General features: G+C 40.7%; 1 long non-coding RNA gene across 1 annotated transcript in view; it reads right to left on the bottom strand.

The window, feature by feature from the left end:
• Positions 1-11,251: 11,251 nt before the first annotated feature.
• The window catches only part of LOC148185184 (uncharacterized), a 36,239-nt gene continuing 29,911 nt past the window's right edge, over positions 11,252-17,579 (bottom strand). The window contains exons 2-3 of the long non-coding RNA XR_015773445.1: positions 14,909-14,983; positions 11,252-13,091 (exon numbers count right to left, since the gene is read on the bottom strand). This is a non-coding gene — a long non-coding RNA (uncharacterized LOC148185184). The remainder of the gene's footprint in view (positions 13,092-14,908; positions 14,984-17,579) is intronic.

The raw sequence follows: 17,579 nt of genomic DNA, 5'->3' as shown, positions 1-17,579 counted from the left end.
CCTTCTGTGTCCCTGATCCTCACTCAGAGGCTCTCAATCACATCATCCCTAACATTAAGGGCTGTGCAGTCAAAACCTCTCCTTTACAGACATTGCAGCTCCTACATCTCATGTGCTCTGTCTGTCCCTCCTGAAGAGCCCAAAGCCCTTCATCTCATTTGCCTACTTCACTTTGTGGGAAGATTCTCAGGTCTTATCTAAAATCCTGGTAAATCTCCTTTCCCTTTAGCATTTTGAGTACTGAAAGAGGAAGGAATAATATTATTCTTCTCATTTTGTACATTGATGCTAAAATTGGTTCGTACATTCAGACCATGTAAAAAAGACCATTTATACCATATACATTTATTTCATTGTGATGACATCAGAAGGAAAAAAAAAAGGGGATTGTTCCCTCTGTATGAACTTCACAGAGATATAGACCAAGATGTTATGGAAAAGTCTACTTGAAATGAACTTCTGGACTGTTTTTGCACTTTATTTTTTCCTTGCACTTTAATAGCTCTTTTCCTCTTTTGGCACAGGAAAACACCTATGTCCTTTCAGAATTCAAGTCTGTGTGAAAGAAAAGTTAGAACTTTTACCTCTTTTATCTCAGGAATAAGAATCTGTGTCAGGACTTAGGCCCCTCATATTTGTTGTGCTACATGCATGCTTTCCAAACTTTGGTGATAAGGGCACAAAACTCAGCATTGTGGCCCACTGAGGTGTGGAAATCTTCTTGGCAGTCTTTCCACTCCTCTCCCAAAGTTGACCCACTGTACCACTGGGTAGTGAATGCCTGGGTCATGTCACCTGCACGTTGGGAACCACAGAAGCCACCAGTCTATGAGAGGAACAGAACTTTATTGAGGTAGATTTGGGCTTTTTTTCCCATTGACTGCATTCAAATCCTATATACATTTCTTTGCCTCCAAAAAACCAGAGATGTCTTGGATCAAATGGCAATTTTCCAAATAATATGAGAAGGCTCTCAATAAGAAAGTTTCTTATCTTAAAAAGATAATTGGTGAAATATATACTGTTAGAGTACCCATCAGCACTGCCAGATGTCAGTCATTTCCATTACAAATCAGAGTACTGAAAATAAACTGGAATTAGGCTATTATGTCCTTTGTATGGAAACCAGCTCCAGCACTGAATGTATCAACTCATGTACACTAATTATTTTCTTAACTGAATTTTATCTCAACATACTCAAATGAACAGAGTTGATATGATGGTGGATACAAGAACTAGAAAAAATATTAACTCTAAAGATGGGGAAAAAAATTGTTCTGGCTATTGATAATATCAAGAAATATCTGTTCAAATTAGCCAGGTTCACATCACAGATGTTTTGGACTGAGTGAACCTGTCTTATAAATAGTGCTTCTTATATTGTAGCTTGGCAGGACGAAGACCAGGAGGGGTGATAACTCTCTCTGTAATGACAGCAGAGCAGCATGTGCTAGAAGAGAGGAAGCCAAGGTATTTTGTTGGGTTAGTATATAAAACCCAGCTTTGTAAAATTGCAGTGAGATTTACATACATTTACTTTAGGAATTATGTCAGTAGAGAGTTTCTGGATCACTGATGCTGTCACAGTTGAATATTGCAAATTCACTCTTTCAGAGACTTGACCAAGGGCAATCTAGAGAGCAGGTAGATTTGCTGCTGTCCCTGCTGCCATTGGAAAGCCATGACAGAACACTCCTACCATCAATTTCCAATTGTGGTCAGCTGTTCTCAATTTTATTTTAGGCTAAACAACAATTTTTCCTCATTGCTCTTTGTTCCTCTCATGGATGCAGACAGTATTTACAGTCTCTTCACAGAAGTCTTTATGCTAGACTCTGTAAATGTTGTTCTTGCAATTCCCTCTCCAAAGGTTTTTATTTGTCTGGGCACACTATCTGTCCTGTCCTCCTGTGCTCATGGGTGTTTAGGGCCATATTTCCTATGAAGATACACCAATGCTTTGCCCAGGATATTGCTTTTACTTCCTCTGCTGGAAATGGATCACCTGTATTTCCCTGTATTTTCTGTTTTCACAGACCATCACAGGAGTATTCATAAGCAATCCTGTCTATCACTAATTGTTACAATTATTTGTCCTCTGCATCATGTTTCAAGAGAGTTTTCAGGCACCAGGAAAGCCAAATTCTGGAACAGACTCAACTCCTACAACGGGGTGGGAAGAAAAAATCCTAACTAGTTTTAAAACTCAGCCTGATAAATGAAGAGGAATATATGATGTGACTGCCTGAAATATCAGGAGCCTGGAACTCATGATCCATGAGGACCTTCCTTACCCCGAGTCCAGAATTACTAAATATAATAATATACGATAAAGTCACTGAAAATCTCTAGCTAATCACTCACATGCCAATAGCTTTTTAGGTAGAATTTTGAAAAGCAAGAACAAGATGAGTACCTAAGTCCCTTCAGCCCCTGTAGAAGCTTCAAGATGCTTTTTAGTTACACTTTTTTCTATTTCCAGCGTTGGCTACAGAACTACATTCACATAGAAAGTTCTTGTTTCCTGGCATTTGTACACTGAATGAGCATGACAGAAAGACCAAAAAAGGACTATCTATGTTTTAAACACTCAGAAGTTAGAAGAAAGGAGATATTAGAAATTCTGTGGAGTTGCAAAAGCCAGAAACTGATCTCAGCACTCCCAATCCTCCCTGCAATGCCTAATTTGTGTGAACATCTCCTTTCCTGTAGTGCATCCACTGCTGAGTGAGTCAGAGGAGACTGAATCAGGAAACACATTTTCCATTTAGATCTGAAACCACTTGGCTCCAAGGTAGTCAATCTCAGTTGCATAAAGCAGATATAGAAAACAAGAGCAGTCCTAAGGAAGTTGTCTCCTGTGTTCCCATTTTTCCTGCTATTCCTCAGTTGACTCATTATTCCATTAGAATAACATAGATATTATGATGAAAGCATCATTTAGGACAGCATTTTCTAAAAAGCCTATGTAAGCGCTCAAATATTATTTTTAGAAGTAAGGTATATATGATTCCCTCCAGTGAAGATGCTGAAAACATGGATTATAACATAAATATAAAAGAAAAAAATGCTATACAAACTCAGAACCAAACACTGCTCTCCCTGTTCAGTCCTTACCTGCCTTCCCTGGGTACCTGTGTTGATTTTCAGGTTTCTCAATTCCATGTACAAATCCCGGAGCATCACAATTTTGGCTTGATGTCTGACACATCCCTATGCTCATCTGGGCTTCACAAAATTAAGTATTTGACCCCCTTCCTTGAGGCAGGAAGGGCTGAGATGCCCAAATCACATCTATATACACACCAGCAATATGAGGCTGTCCAAGAAATAAAGAATTTCCATGGCAGCCCAGGGGTTACAATAAGCAGGATGGAAATCCAAAGACACAGTATAAATATTACAGACCTAAAGTCAAATCCTTCCTCTTACTGAGGCAATATTTGTGACCCACCATAGCATACCTCACCCCAGAGCTTCCTAAGTACCCCAAAAGAGGACATTTTCTTTTTGCAGGTGTTCATTTTAATAAAAAATCCTAATTCTTCAATTGAAAATGCAAGACCAAAATCTGGCCCCTGCAATAAGGATGGTCTGTGTATTATCCAGCAAGCAGTTCAGCATGGTACTTACTTTTCTTTCTACATATAATCCCAAATTACTCCTGAAAACAGAACTTGAATGTTTTTGACAATTCTGTCTTTTTTTAGCTACTTAAAAGATTTTTTAATTCAACTAAAAGTCTTTACTTATTGTGGCAGTGAGTTCCACAGATTAACTATATGTGACATAAAAGGACATTTTCTTTACCATTTTTAAATTTATTGCCTTTTAATTAAATTAGGTATCCTCCTGTGTCTCTTTCATAGGATGGGATAAATAGAAGCACCTGCTGACCTTCTTTATGCAATACATCATTTTATATACCTTTATCATGTCACTTCTTATTAGTCTCTTTACTAAACTAAATAGCTGGAATCCTTTTAATCTCTCCTATTATAAGATACCTTCCAACCTGTAATCATTTGCTTTGCCCTCTCTGAAAAGTTCTTGGATATTCAGATCTCTCTAGCTAATAATTTAAAAGTAACATATAATTTACAATAATTTAATCTTAAGTAAGTCTTACACTGCACAACTAAGTTCCTTCTATGATCTATCCTTTATATTCTGGTACAGATTTATCAGGAAAATAATGCCTCTAGGAATGGTCTTTGTTGGCAGCAATATTTGCAAACATGAGAGACTAAGCTCAACCTCAAATTGTTTATGTATTTGGGGCAATACTTCAGGATGTACCCCAGGTCAGGTCTGGTTTTACATTCACAATTAGTTTGAGAGTGTAGTCAAATCCATCCCACACGCACCTCTGCAACATTGATGCCCTGAGTGTACTTCAGGTGACCTTAGTAGACCTTCATGTAGCACCTTCTGCCAAGTTTCTTCTCAATGAGTGCAGGCTGGTGATTTCATTTCCTCTTCATGGAGGTGAGCCCCAACCAGCAGCTTGCGATGGGAAGTCCCAGCGCTTGGCACAAGCAACAGACCCTACACTCCCAGCTCAGGTTCCTGCTGTTGATGGAAACTAGAAGATATAATCTCCAGTTTCAATATCTCTGAGCAATCACATTTGCTAAAGAGAGAGAAATTTTGAATGGATGTCTCAGTGTATCATCAGTGACAAAATGCCATGTACAGTTCAGGAGCTTGAGAGTTGTCAGAGCTTTCTCACCTCTTCCAAACATTTTTTGACTCACAGTATCATTTTAACAGGCAGACAAGGTAAGTTGCTAGCTCCACTGTAGGAGAATTTCTACCACCAGTGTACAGCACGACAAAACAAAGGAGTTTTCTGATGTAGTTCCACAGTGGCATTAGCAGGAACTAGTGCCAGGTATTATAACCTCTCATCTGTATTTAGACAGCATTCGTTCTGCACCTCAGAAAGCTCTCACTGCTATCATTGCATTTGGTTTAGGGTTCAGCCTCTATTCTTTAACACTAAGATTTAAACATTACAATCCCTCTGTCCATTTGACTCATAAGTGGGGAGCAATTCCCCCCAATCTTCTTCCTTACACCTCCCCAACTGTGGCCAGTCTTCTCAGGGCCTGATGGTTGTGCCACACTAAGGCACCCAAGCTGCTGGGCCCAGAGAGAGGAACTCCAGCATTTCACCAAATATTTAAGCTTTCCTAACAGTGAAGTCACAATGCCTGTTCATCCCACACCAACAGCTTCTGCTCTGCAGGTGCTAGAAAGAAAATTAGTGAAAACTTTCCCTCTCTCTTTTTCTTTAACAGAAAGACATTCTTCTTCCACACACACAAAAAGCTGAAAACTCTGGTTTTACTTCAGTTTCCTAACCCCAGGCACCCTAATATCACTGGAGATACCATAGGTAGAGGCAAAACTCATGGCAGGTTGGGAGATGCAACACAGAAACTGTGATAGACCCTCATCCTTCTGAACAGTACCTTGACAGCAGCTACTGCAGCCCAGGGCAGTCCAAGCAGCAATTATTAGGCACTCACATTGAGCCTTTGCTCTTAAATGCAAGTCCTAAATCAAGTACCAAAAAATATATTTTGTGGAAAGTGACTGACTATTCGCAATCCAGCTGTCTTCAGACCCGGCATGTTAAAGAGCATCTGATCCCACTGACTGCTTTCTGAACACAACACCCACTGGTAGAGGAAAATAAAGAAAAAGCTCAATCTCGCTTGCATGGTGTTTCTAAAGTGAGAACACTCCCAAAATTGTAAAGGAAAACAGAGACATCTACAGGGGAAACTCTTCTTGTTTGGCAAGAAAAGAGATCTGATGAGACAACACATGACCCTCTGCAGCCAACACAGGGGCAGGATTGGACAAACAGCAGGGTGACAAAGGTTGCATAAATATATACTGTATAATAGAAGCTTTTTAAATCAGGTCTCTCAGGCTCTCTTCTTTCATAGTTTTTTTAGCAAATCATTTCCATGAGCATCCAAGCAAAGCTACAACTAACTTAGTTTCTCTGTGACTGCCTCCTCACATTCCAGTTACTGTTAATTGCTGGAAGACACTCACTGATACACACCTTGCACCTACCCAGGAGACAGGCTACAAGACAAAACAGGTTACTAGACAAAACTAGTGCGACATCTGAGGCTGCAGTCCCACACCATCTTTTGACTCCCAGCTCCTTTCCATCAACACTCTGCCCCTCTCAGTTGCCTGAGCATGCCCTTGCTATATCAGAGACATCCAAGCTGTACCTGACATTGCTGGCTACACAAGATGTAAAACAACTTATCTTTCCTGTTGTACAATGGAAAAGAGAAAAGGCTGGCACTTTTTTTGGTATTAATCATATGTGTTTAGCTCCCTGCTTGTGACAAAAACAACCAGTAGCTACAAATTTTCAGTCTCACCAACACCACAGGGAATGGCTCTTTATTGCCTTTTTGCCTCCACAAAAAAAAGATCTTGGGGCTGAAATCCTCTTAATTCATTTTCCTATTGTTTGACCAGCCCACTACATGTCTGCAACCAGAGAGACAGAAAGGAACAGAACAGTTGGCTGAAAACAGTGTATGATTGGCTCAGGGTATACGGAAGCCCTAAAAAACTGTAGCAGAGCAGCTGCTAAAAATGCTATACTAGGAAATGCAAGGTCTTCAGTGTTGGGGATTGCTACAACTTTGGGAAAGAACTCTAAGACTTACCCCATGGCCAGATGATAAAAAATGGGGTTTTTAGTGTTAACACAGGAACCTCCACACTTAGCTGTATTAAGCCAATTAAAATGGCACGAAATCAATCTTTCTTTAAATACTTAAAAGCAGAGCAAAAATTAGGTTGAGTGATCCCACCCTAATTGATTTCCATTTCTGTAATGACTAATTTATGTGATATATAAAGTTCAGTTTCATATCTAGTTGGACTTCTAAATGTTTGTGTGTTCTTACTTATTCAATCATTCTCTTGTAGTATTATTATTTTAAACTCATCCAGACTTGAGCTTTTTGAGTTATTAGAAAAAAAATTATACAGACTTACCTTTTGCAGAATTTAATAATAGTTTTAATTCAATTAAGTCTAATTGAATTACTTTAAATGCATCCTGCAATTTTATAGGTACTGACTGAGTTGTACAGTCAATGGAACAAAGTCATCAGTGTAACAGTATAGCTTTGAGTTTTAATATTGTTGATATAGGTCATAATATAGGAAACTAGGACTTTTGTGGGTAGAAAAGATTTACTTTGGCCTAGATAGTCTCATTTCTGCATCAAAAAGGACAATGGTTGTGCCTTGTACTTTACAGCTTCCATCTGGTTCAGATATCACACACACAGATACCAAGCAATGACCCCTCATGAGGTGGCTGTTGATTTCTGTAGGAGCTGGATGGTGTGGGAAGGTAAGAAAGGAGTATTGTGTATATGAGTTTTCTGGAGCCCTTCTAGAACAGGACAACTTGGGCCTACCACTCTCCCTGGCCAATTATATCTGAAGACAAAACTAATGCAAGATATTTTGAAACATTTAAAAAAATTTTCACTGCTCTTTCTTCTGTTTTAACAATGAGTTTAAATGAAAAACACATGGCAATCAATTAGGCATGGACTGTAAGCTCTCCCAGACAAGGGCTGCTCTTTTTGTGTATACATAGAGAGTGAGATATGTTTCTGTTAATTTTAACTATCTAGGAGTTGTGTCTACTCTAAAGCAGTTGCCCAGGCATCTGCTGAACTCTTTGCAGAGAGTCTTTGCTAAGCAATCCACCCCATCTATCTTTGATGACACATCCTTTAGGGCTATGGAAAAGTTTTGCTTTGACTTACATTTATTCTTTCCCTCATACAAGTAAAAATGCAGTTTTAGCTCCATCTCTTTGCTTTGCCACCCACTCAGCCCCAGTCACTCAGAGTCTCAGTAGGCGGAGAGCAGAGGATCTCGCCTGTCAGGATGGCACTCCTGTATTCCTGCTATTGCCCCTCTTGGTTAAAATCAGTCCTCCTGAAGAGGGAAGAGGGGAAAGAGGGAAGTGGGAAGAGATCCTCAAGGACTAACAAAAAAGGGAGTGAGTTGTGGAGGAAGAACACTGCAAGCAAGGAAGGTACAGATGTTAGAAGACAAACAAGGACCTCTAAAAGAAGACTGGCACCAGGAAAATGAGATATTTTGTGGCAATAGAGTGCAAAAAACAGATCTTATAAAAAGCCATGGCTGAAAGAAGAGCACTTGTGTAAGGTTTGGCAAATGGGTTCATCACTGAGCTTTTTACATATGCACTTAAGTGTTTTTTGTTCCTGTTCTCTGATAAAAGTGAGCAGCAGCTATTCTAGTCACCACAATATTATTTCATGCCCAGAAATCTCCACTGAAGAAAAGGTCAGTTGGCTTCCAAATGCACAAATGAGTGGAAGAAGTCAATAAAGCAATATTAAATACCAACAGCTGTTTCACTCAGTATCTTAAACTTGGTTAAAGCATTCAACTTCCCTTGACTGTTACTTTTTTCCTAAAGGGATAAATATAAACCTAACATAAATTTCTCATTTTTTATAGGATGCTGTGTCATTTTCAACTCATTGTAAAATATCTATGCAGGGAGAAACTCACAATAGACAGGCTTGATACTTGACTCTGAGTTTCTACAAGAGGAATACACAGCCTCCTTCAGGTAATGGGAAGATAAAACAAATGTGTGGTTAATCAGCTAAATTAGAAAATAAAAGAAAAAACATAAAAGTAGAAGTTAATCACAATGCACATTGTCGTCATAAGTACATAAGTGTACATTTGGGATAAGCACAGGAAAGGGACTTCTCTCAAAGATATTTTCTAGTAAGAGGAGGAGAGGAAAGAAGTAATCTAAGGGATTATCTGCACCAGATAAAAGCTCTTGGATAAACTCCCATGCCTATTAACAGCTCATCTCCAAGAAAACATAGTGGAACCCACAGATAGGGAAAAAATGTGTGTATACCTCATACAAAATTTTCTCCCAGGCTCTTCCAGTAAGAGTAGATGAGGGAATCTGTGGGTAAGAGATCTGCAGGGCTTCCCATCTTCCACCCCTAAACCACAATTCTTCATTCTGCCCTGAGTTTTGCAAGCCCAAATCCTGCTCTCCACATTCATGCTTTGTGTAAAAGCAGGAGGGGAAATTAGCTCACAGTGTACCTAGGAAAAGTTGTCAGTGATGGTGAAGAAACTGGGAGACAACATTTTCTGCTTCTCCTTGACTGGTTTTAGGTTTTCCAAAATTCCCAATGAGCTCTTTGGTCTGACATACAAATCTAACTTTCATTGCTGGCAATTCCTCTGCACAGCCCTGAGGAGACACTTCTATTTTGTAGCGTGAGCTCACATCTGGCTCCATACTCATCAAATTTGTGGCAAGCTTGGCAGGACTGCCACAGATCTTCACTGGCCCTCTGTGGGGGAAAGGGACAAAGAGCAGTCATAAAGGAATGAGACCAGATTTCCTCTCCAGTTCTCTCAGCTGGATTCCCCTCTTCCAAGTATGTTAAGGCAAAGTAACAGTGTAAGGATCTAGACATATAATGTTTGCCTATCAGGCACTTTCCTTACCACACCAGTCACTGTGATCAAGGGGCATCCACAAAGCCAAGTACCATAGGAACAAATGGTGATTGCTAAGTGTATTTAAAAGGACAGAAACTCAGCTGAGATAAATGAGTACACCTTTCACAAAGTATGTGAGTCTGTCTGGATGCAGCACTTTAATTTTAGTTCTGCAGCTCAGGCAGGCTTTGGGATGGAGATGCATTACTCTACCACCTTGTCCCACCAAGCAGCTGGGCAAGCAGCAGCAATCCAGCACTTATTTCACATTCAGGTAGTTCCTGCTAGCCAGGATGGAAATTCCACTTTTAGTTTAAGGTTTGATTCGTATGACTTTGATAGCAGGTTTATGGCATAACAATGTCTTTAGGGTTTTCTTTGTGTTTCCCTGGTGCCTTGAATCAAATACTCACTTCAGGCAAAATAGGAGAATTAGTCACCTATTGGTATCAAATGGGTCTGCATGGGACCCCTAAGTGCCCCTTCTGTTACTAGTTACAGAAATTCCTAAGAGTAATATGAAATAATACCAGTCCCTGTATATGTAAGCAACAATTCTTGATCTATTTTGACTAGTCTGTCTTCCTGATCAAAGAAATTTCCTGAAATTTTTTTCGGTGTCTTGGGTAGAGATCAACTCAGTGTCTTCATATACTTTGGTATAGACATATCAAGTCACATTTTTTGTTCCAATACTTAGAGGTTTCTTCTCAGGGTACAAGAAAAAAAGAAAAATTCCAGTGCAGATCATGGACTTTGATGGTATATGGACACATGTGATTCTTAAACACTAGATCTCATTCAATTAGTCATATTGTTCTCTAAGGAAAACATAAAAGTTTGAGGGGTTCTCTGAAGGCAACTCAGGCTTTATGTGTTCACCTCCAGTGAGTATAGTCTTAATTTATACAGACAGTCATGTTATTTGTTGATCATACATGTAAATTATATTTAGATCAGACTACATAATGAGAGGAATTCAAATTACAGTTGATACATTCAAATCACAGCACCACTTTTGTCTACTGAGATTTCAGGCCAGAGCTTCTCTCCCCCATTTTTGTCATAGTTTGTTTACAGAGTTTATTGAAACATCAACATTTCTAGAGAGCACCAAGGAAAAAATCCTGTATTTTAGACAGTTACTCGTTTGCCAGTATACTAGGACTTTATATTGATTTTCTGTCCTCAGCTGCTAATGTGGTGCACTTCTATCTATTTTTCTCTTCACAGGTCACAGAGATTTATGGCTGACCCGAAGGAGATGAAACCAGACTGCTGAATCGCCACTGCTAGAGGCCACCTGCTGCTGACCAGCACTGGGTCACATACATCTCCCTGAACACTTCAGGCCACACCAAAAGCTCCACTGGATATTTTGGTCCTTGTGTGGGAAAGCTTGGATTATTCTTCCCATATTTACAATCTAGCTAATTCACTTCCTCCCCACTCTAATGAAATTTTAACTATTACATAAAATGCAGTGCATCTGAATGAATTATCTGCTTGGAGAAAAGGCAGGGCCTCCACTGAAACATTACTTAGCAAGACACTGCTTAGCAAGATGTCTCCAAACTGGATAATCATTGAACTTTCATTACTTTTTTCTAGGATAAAAAGGTCCCAGTGTGTTTGAAGATATTATGATTGAATATTTAAAAATAGTCTGACATAAGAATTGGTTAATGTTAGAATGGTAAAACCTGCAGCTGCAGCCTGGGAAGGGATGGAATGTAAGAGACACACAAAAGAAAGGAAGGGCTGAGGTTAAGATCTTCATCTGAGACATAGGGAGGGCTTGGGATGAAGGAGATGAAGTGGGGCAAACTGGCCTACAGGTAACTGAAGTTAAGGATTAGAGTTCCTACTGAAAAAAACTATCATCAACAGTGCTGAAGTGCCTGCAAAAGTATCTCAAAAAATAATTATAAGCTCATACCAGCAGTCTCATTTGTCTCACTGGACTAGCTTCCTGGCTTGTTAATTAGCTTAGGATTTGGGTTTGGGCTAACAGAAAGTTTAGGACTACAACCAGTGTGGGACCAGAAAGGGTCTTTTAAAAGAAACTGAGGGCTGCAAAAGGAACTTCTGAATGAGAAAAATGTTATGCAAAATTTTGCTACTGGGATCCAGAATAATATTTCCAGTAAGATCATAGAAAATCCCTAGAGAGGGGACTCAGTATTGTAATGCCTTCCTTTTCTTTGCCCATCTTCAGTCAATCTTGAAGAGGGTTGAACCCAACATAGATTTCTCATATTCAACTATGGAAATACTTGTCCTGAAAATTATTGAAATATAATGATTTAATCCTTGTGTGTACTGGGGCGAAAAAGGTCCACTGAAGATGATTATATACATAGATCCATCAACCAATTTAAAAATAAAGAAAAGCAAACCAAAATCAAAGCAAAACAAAAAACTTCCCGGAAAAATGTTAGCTGAAAATAAAAGCTGAGAGAACATGTGAAGAAAGTGTCAATTTTTTCACAGTAAGATCATATTCAGTTAAGGCAATAGAAATGGCATTGTTCCCAGAACAGCCCCCACCTGATCTCCCCCTGTGCTGTGGACAGCCAGAGCAGGAGCAGTGTGGACAGAAAATATCAGGTTTTGGTGAGGCCAACAGTGATGGGGCGGGGGGGCTATAAATTAAATGGTAAGGGGAGGAACACAGCTGAACTTCAATGAAGTTTTGAAGGAACTGGAAGAGATGCTGCTGCCCTGGAACGTGGTATCCCCACACACAGTTATTGCCACACAAATTGGGGAGCAACATTTTCCTGTATTTTTCCTGTAGCATGAACCCAGCAGAAAGCACAGTGTGGCTTATGGTCACCCCAGACACAGGGAAAGCATTGTCAATGAACCCCTGTGATTTGGTTCTGCTGAGACATTTTGAACCCATTATGTCTGAATAGGTCCTAAATGTCCCCAAACATGTTCCCATTATCTTTAATTAAATTAGCTTATTGAGATTATCTATGACAAAACATCATACAATTAAAACATTTGCACTCAATCAATTTTAATTGTATTCACTACAGTCGCCTGTGCCAAACCAGATGCCTTCTAGCCCGAGGTAAGTGGAGGAAAAGCAATTTTTAAACCCCTCACTTACTGAAGTTTGATCTGATCGAGTGACGCAGTCGGTTGGGTTGTTTGGTTTTGTTTTTTGGTTTTTTTTCCTCCCAGGAGATGCGGGCTGCCTCTGCCGCCGCATCCCCCCGGCCTGGCAGAGGGAGCATCCTGCATCCCGAATCCCCGCTGGCTTCGGCGCTCGGGGACCGGCCTCGGCCGGGGGGGTACCGCCACCTAGCGCTGACGGCGGGAACGGCCGGCCCCATCCCTCGGCAGTCTCCCGGCATCAGCTGTCTAACTCGCAGGGCTCTGCAGAGCCTGGCCACCACCAACATCGGCACATCCGAGCCGCACCTGCGCTCCCCGGAGAGTCTCTCCGTCACCGTCTCACACTGCCTGCGCCGAGCTCATCGATCAAAGGTGGCGCCCTTCACAAATGACAGATAAAACACCCATCGGCTTTCGTCTCCAGGGCCAAGACTGAAGTCAGCATGCCTGCCTCACGTTCCTCTGGGATTCAGAGCATCAGGACATACCATAACTCTCTCCTGCCCAAAAACTGCTGGGGAAAGGGGATTTGGGTCCCCACCCTCAGCCACAGCAAAACACAAAGATGCCTTGCGAGTTTCTCCCTAGCCCAGTTCTCCCAGATGAGGCTTTGGGCAGAAACAGCCCAGTTCTCTGCTTTCTTGAAGGATGTAACCAGTGGGGAGGTGGTAGCAAAGTGTCTGGTTTTCATCCAGGGCTTGTTTAACCTAAGGAGGCCTTCATAGTTAGCTCAGGCCAGGATTAAGTCTCTGAGCACCAGGCCATGGTCCTGTTTTCCCTCCAGATTAGTGGGTGCACTGTGCTCCTCCACAAACCCAAAGCGGAGGATGACTGCCCCTAGAAACCTTGTATGTTCTGATCCTCTCCTGACACATGGACATGAATTGGGCAGGGAAGGTGAGTGAGGCTCAGGGCTGTTTGGGAGGCACTCCAATAGGCTGGAGCTTCACTGCCAGCCAATCCATCCATCAAGGCTGGAAGAAAGCATCATACCCTGCTCACGGGTACTGACTCACAGGAGGCAGCACCAGGCTGAGAATCCAGCTGGAAAGCAGACCTCCCTGCAGCCCTAGGCCAGGAAGCTCTGACCTCCTATTTTCTGGGTGAATACTTTTACTACCAGCTTGAATACAAACAAAGAGGAGACCAGATTCTCTGGTGTTTACATCTTGAAAGAACAGCCATCAGCAGCCTGTCTAGCTTATGTGTGCATAGAAGGGTAAAATAATTTACATGATCTGTTCAGGTTTAGGTTGTTTCTGCCTCTCAGACTGGTAGGTATTTCCATGTATCCAGAAACAATTTCTATGTGTCTGTGAACTTCTGGATTAAAACCTGAGGCTCTTTCAGACTTCAAATACCTTCAAATTAGAGGAGAAGATTATAGGTTTCTGCATACAGAGAGATTCAACTCCTTTTTCTTACCTCAGTAATTAAGCAGAGCCTTGTTGTAAAAATCAAACCTACCATAGGACTTGAGAATTCTGGCTCATGTGCTCATACAATTTTTGCAAGGCTGGCTCTAAATCTAAGATCTGTGTGCCACTTTAGTATGCATATCCAGCCTGTCTCTCTTTAAATACAAATGCTAATTTACTCTCTGTTCTCCCTCTTGTGGTTGAAGACCTCTAATCTCCCTTGCTCCTCTCTCCAAATCCTTCCTGCGAAACTGTTCACTGCAAAAATAGCAGTAATTGATAGCAGGTGATTCAGATGTGTTTACTGCTCTGTGGCACCAGTTGCTTCATATCTTGCCATATCATTCTCTCTTCCAACATCATGAATTTATGATCACTGATCCAGAATAACTGTACAAGAAGATTGATTTAGAGATGTATTAGTTTCCAAGTATTTACCACTTCTCTTAATAATCGAAGAAACTCAATAGATGTGAGCATTGAGGAAGCCAATACAAATATGTTTTTTTTTACTAGGGTTCAGAGCAAGGTTTTTCTTTCAATAAATTTTACAGATATTAGTGTTTGAATTTCTAATTCTCTTCCCATGCTCTGAACAAAATTACACATGTTGCAAAAATAAAATAATAGTCCAAATATACTCAGATCTGTTGTAGATTGTCAGACTTATTCCATACTGCATAAGCTGTCTGGCTGCCCTGTGCTGTATTCTCCTATAATTAGGGAAAATAAAACATACAGCAACAAAAGAGTAAGATAATCCAGGAAACGTATCTTACCAGGAGTCAAGTTGAATGGACATGAAGCATGAGTCTGAAGAGAGGAATTAGGTCTGCAACTATCCTCCAGAAGCTCTGTGTAGCAAGATCAAGAAGGTGTAAGAGGGTGCAACTATTAATTTTGGTAGCATCAGCTAACACCATCCAGGTTGCAAGTATTTCCCTCTTCTCTCAGATTGAAATCACCCTGTATCCATGTATGACATAATCTGGGTTCCATGGCTCCAGATGTCAGCTTCAGCTCATACGCCAACCACGTTTCTTTCTTGACCTGAAGTGGACCAGGGCCTTAGCTCACATGCAATCCAAACCCATACAAAACTCAGCACTGGCCTTTCCCTGCTCAGCATTCCCTTTATTTGCTGTCATGAGCACATTGGTATTTCCCTGATGAGGGAAGAAAATATTTATTTCTACTTTTTTGTTTTCTTTTGAATCCAGGAAGGGGATAAATTCAAGGAACTACTGTCAAAATTGCCAAATAGTTTTGCTAACTGACAGTATCCTATTCCAGCCATAACCCAAGCCATCAGCGGACCATAACATTGCACATTTCAGTGCCAATCCCTTTAAACTGCAACTATTGTGCCCCTCCAATTCTGATTCCTGTTCTCTCACTGGAGAGTGGTGCACTGAGGAATGCACCACAAGCAACCATAGGAAGCTGAGATTCAGGTTCAGTGCTGCTTGTGTGCGTCTGAAGAGTCCACAGATGAAAAGAACAGGAAAGTTGTCTTTGATAGCACAAAACTGATGGTTTTTAAACATCAAAAGCAGCCATTGACCTGCCCTGGTATTTCAGAATACCTCAAACACCAACTAGAGCAATTCATTACTACCAACAGCAGGAACATGATCTGAAATCAGTGCAATCACACACTGAGCTATAATAGCAACAAAACCTCTGCAAGCAGACCACAGAAATATTATCTCTTTTCCTTGCTGCCTGTCTAGGATGGCAAGGACAACAAATTCAGAAGTTAAAATTCAGTTATTTTCTAGCCAGTCCATAGTGTGACCCCTGTTTAGGTCAGTCAGATTCTTCAGGTTGCTTGGAAAATGGACCAGATAAGCTGTCAGGAGCTCTGTCTTCTAATGTTTCATATAATCCACTGACTGACACTGACTGCCTTGTGGGTCTGATCACCAGCACTGCAGCAGGGTAGCAGGAGCCACAGCACGACCACAGATCTGGGAACAGACTAGGTTTCATGGGATAGAGCATAAAGGACACATTACTTAAGCAACAAGGAGCAGAGGTGAGGAGGCATAATTAAATTCATAAACACCAAACGCACTCATGAGAGTGCCTGTCTTTACAGGTACAAATGTTTTATAGAGGGCATCAAACACGCAGTACTCCCAAGAATAATATCTTTTCTCCAGCTTGAACTGAGGAAATCTCTGGTTCAGCTGGAGTTCTGTTCACATCCAAAGTGGTGCTGGAGCTGTCTGCTCTGCATCAGATTTCCAGCTACAATCTCCTCAGAATTGCAGAATCTGGAGAATTTTGATTGGGAACTGTCAAAACAAAACATTGTTTAAAAAAAAAAAAAAGAAAGAAACTTTTGACTTTCAAGTGTTGATCTTTTCTCTGTGTTGAAATAGAAGTCAAAAATGTCATATTTAAAGTCTCTACTTTCAGAAGAAAACCTGTATAAATAGTCAAAGCTAACATTTTCTGACAAAGAAAAAATATTTCAGCTAGCCTGAGAGAGATGGGGTTTTACAGGGCCAAAATATTTCAACACCCTTTCCACTATGGATGGAAAATGGGGCCTCCTTCCTCAGCCCTAGCCAGACTAAAAACACTTGGCAAACCTAAATTAATTCGTCCTTTTGCTAGTGGGGGAAAGAACAGAGACAAAAGCTCTAAAAGGACATGCTTAAAATGAACTAGGGTGTGTGTTAATAGAGCTACAGAGATACCTCGTGGCTCCAAACCTAAAATGCCTGCTTGGGCACAGGTTCCGTTGTACAAGATGCCTGGATGTGAACACCAGTGATGCCCAGCAGTACTCGTCTGTCCCTTAGCATCCTCCCAGCCCAGCAAACTCCTCCAGGCAGAGCAGAGCTGTAGCAGTGGGACAAAAATATTCCAGAGGCTGCCTGCTGTAAAACATGAATTAAAATCTTAGTCTGGCAAATCTGCTTGTTTTGCAATTTGGTCATCCTGACTACATACTCGATGGCTTTTCTTTAACCTCCTTTTCTAAAAGAGAAAGGAAAAAAAAGAACAATCCCCAAGAAAAATGTTTATTTCATGAAGCCATCCAAACTTTTAATTATCTTTCTTTTTCAGAGAAAACTAATAATGGCAAACCACAGAAAGATACACTACATGGTCTTGTGCTCTCTGATGTTACTGAGAGGAGAGGAACAGGAAACTAAATAAAGATGTTTACTGACAGACTAATAAACAAATGGGCCCATTTTGATGTAACCTTGATGAATGGAGCATCCAGGTGTTTTCAATAATGGCAATAAGCACTACAACTCAAAGTATTTCTGATTCAAGTATAATGCATTATTAGGCCATTAGAGGCTGAGTATAGAGGGCCATTTGTGCTCAGCCCTATCAATAATGCTCCTTCCCAGCCTACATTTAGGCCAGGGGAATTAGTCATACGGATATTCTATTTAATAAAAACCTAAAGAAGAAGCATCAAGA

Source organism: Pseudopodoces humilis, chromosome 1 (assembly GCF_049639895.1).
Source record: "Pseudopodoces humilis isolate 2021_Gansu_Grassland_sample_001 chromosome 1, ASM4963989v1, whole genome shotgun sequence".
NCBI classification, from domain to species: Eukaryota; Metazoa; Chordata; class Aves; order Passeriformes; family Paridae; genus Pseudopodoces; species Pseudopodoces humilis.
The sequence above is the reverse complement of the archived record's forward strand: the minus strand, read 5'-3'. Positions and strand labels throughout refer to the sequence as shown.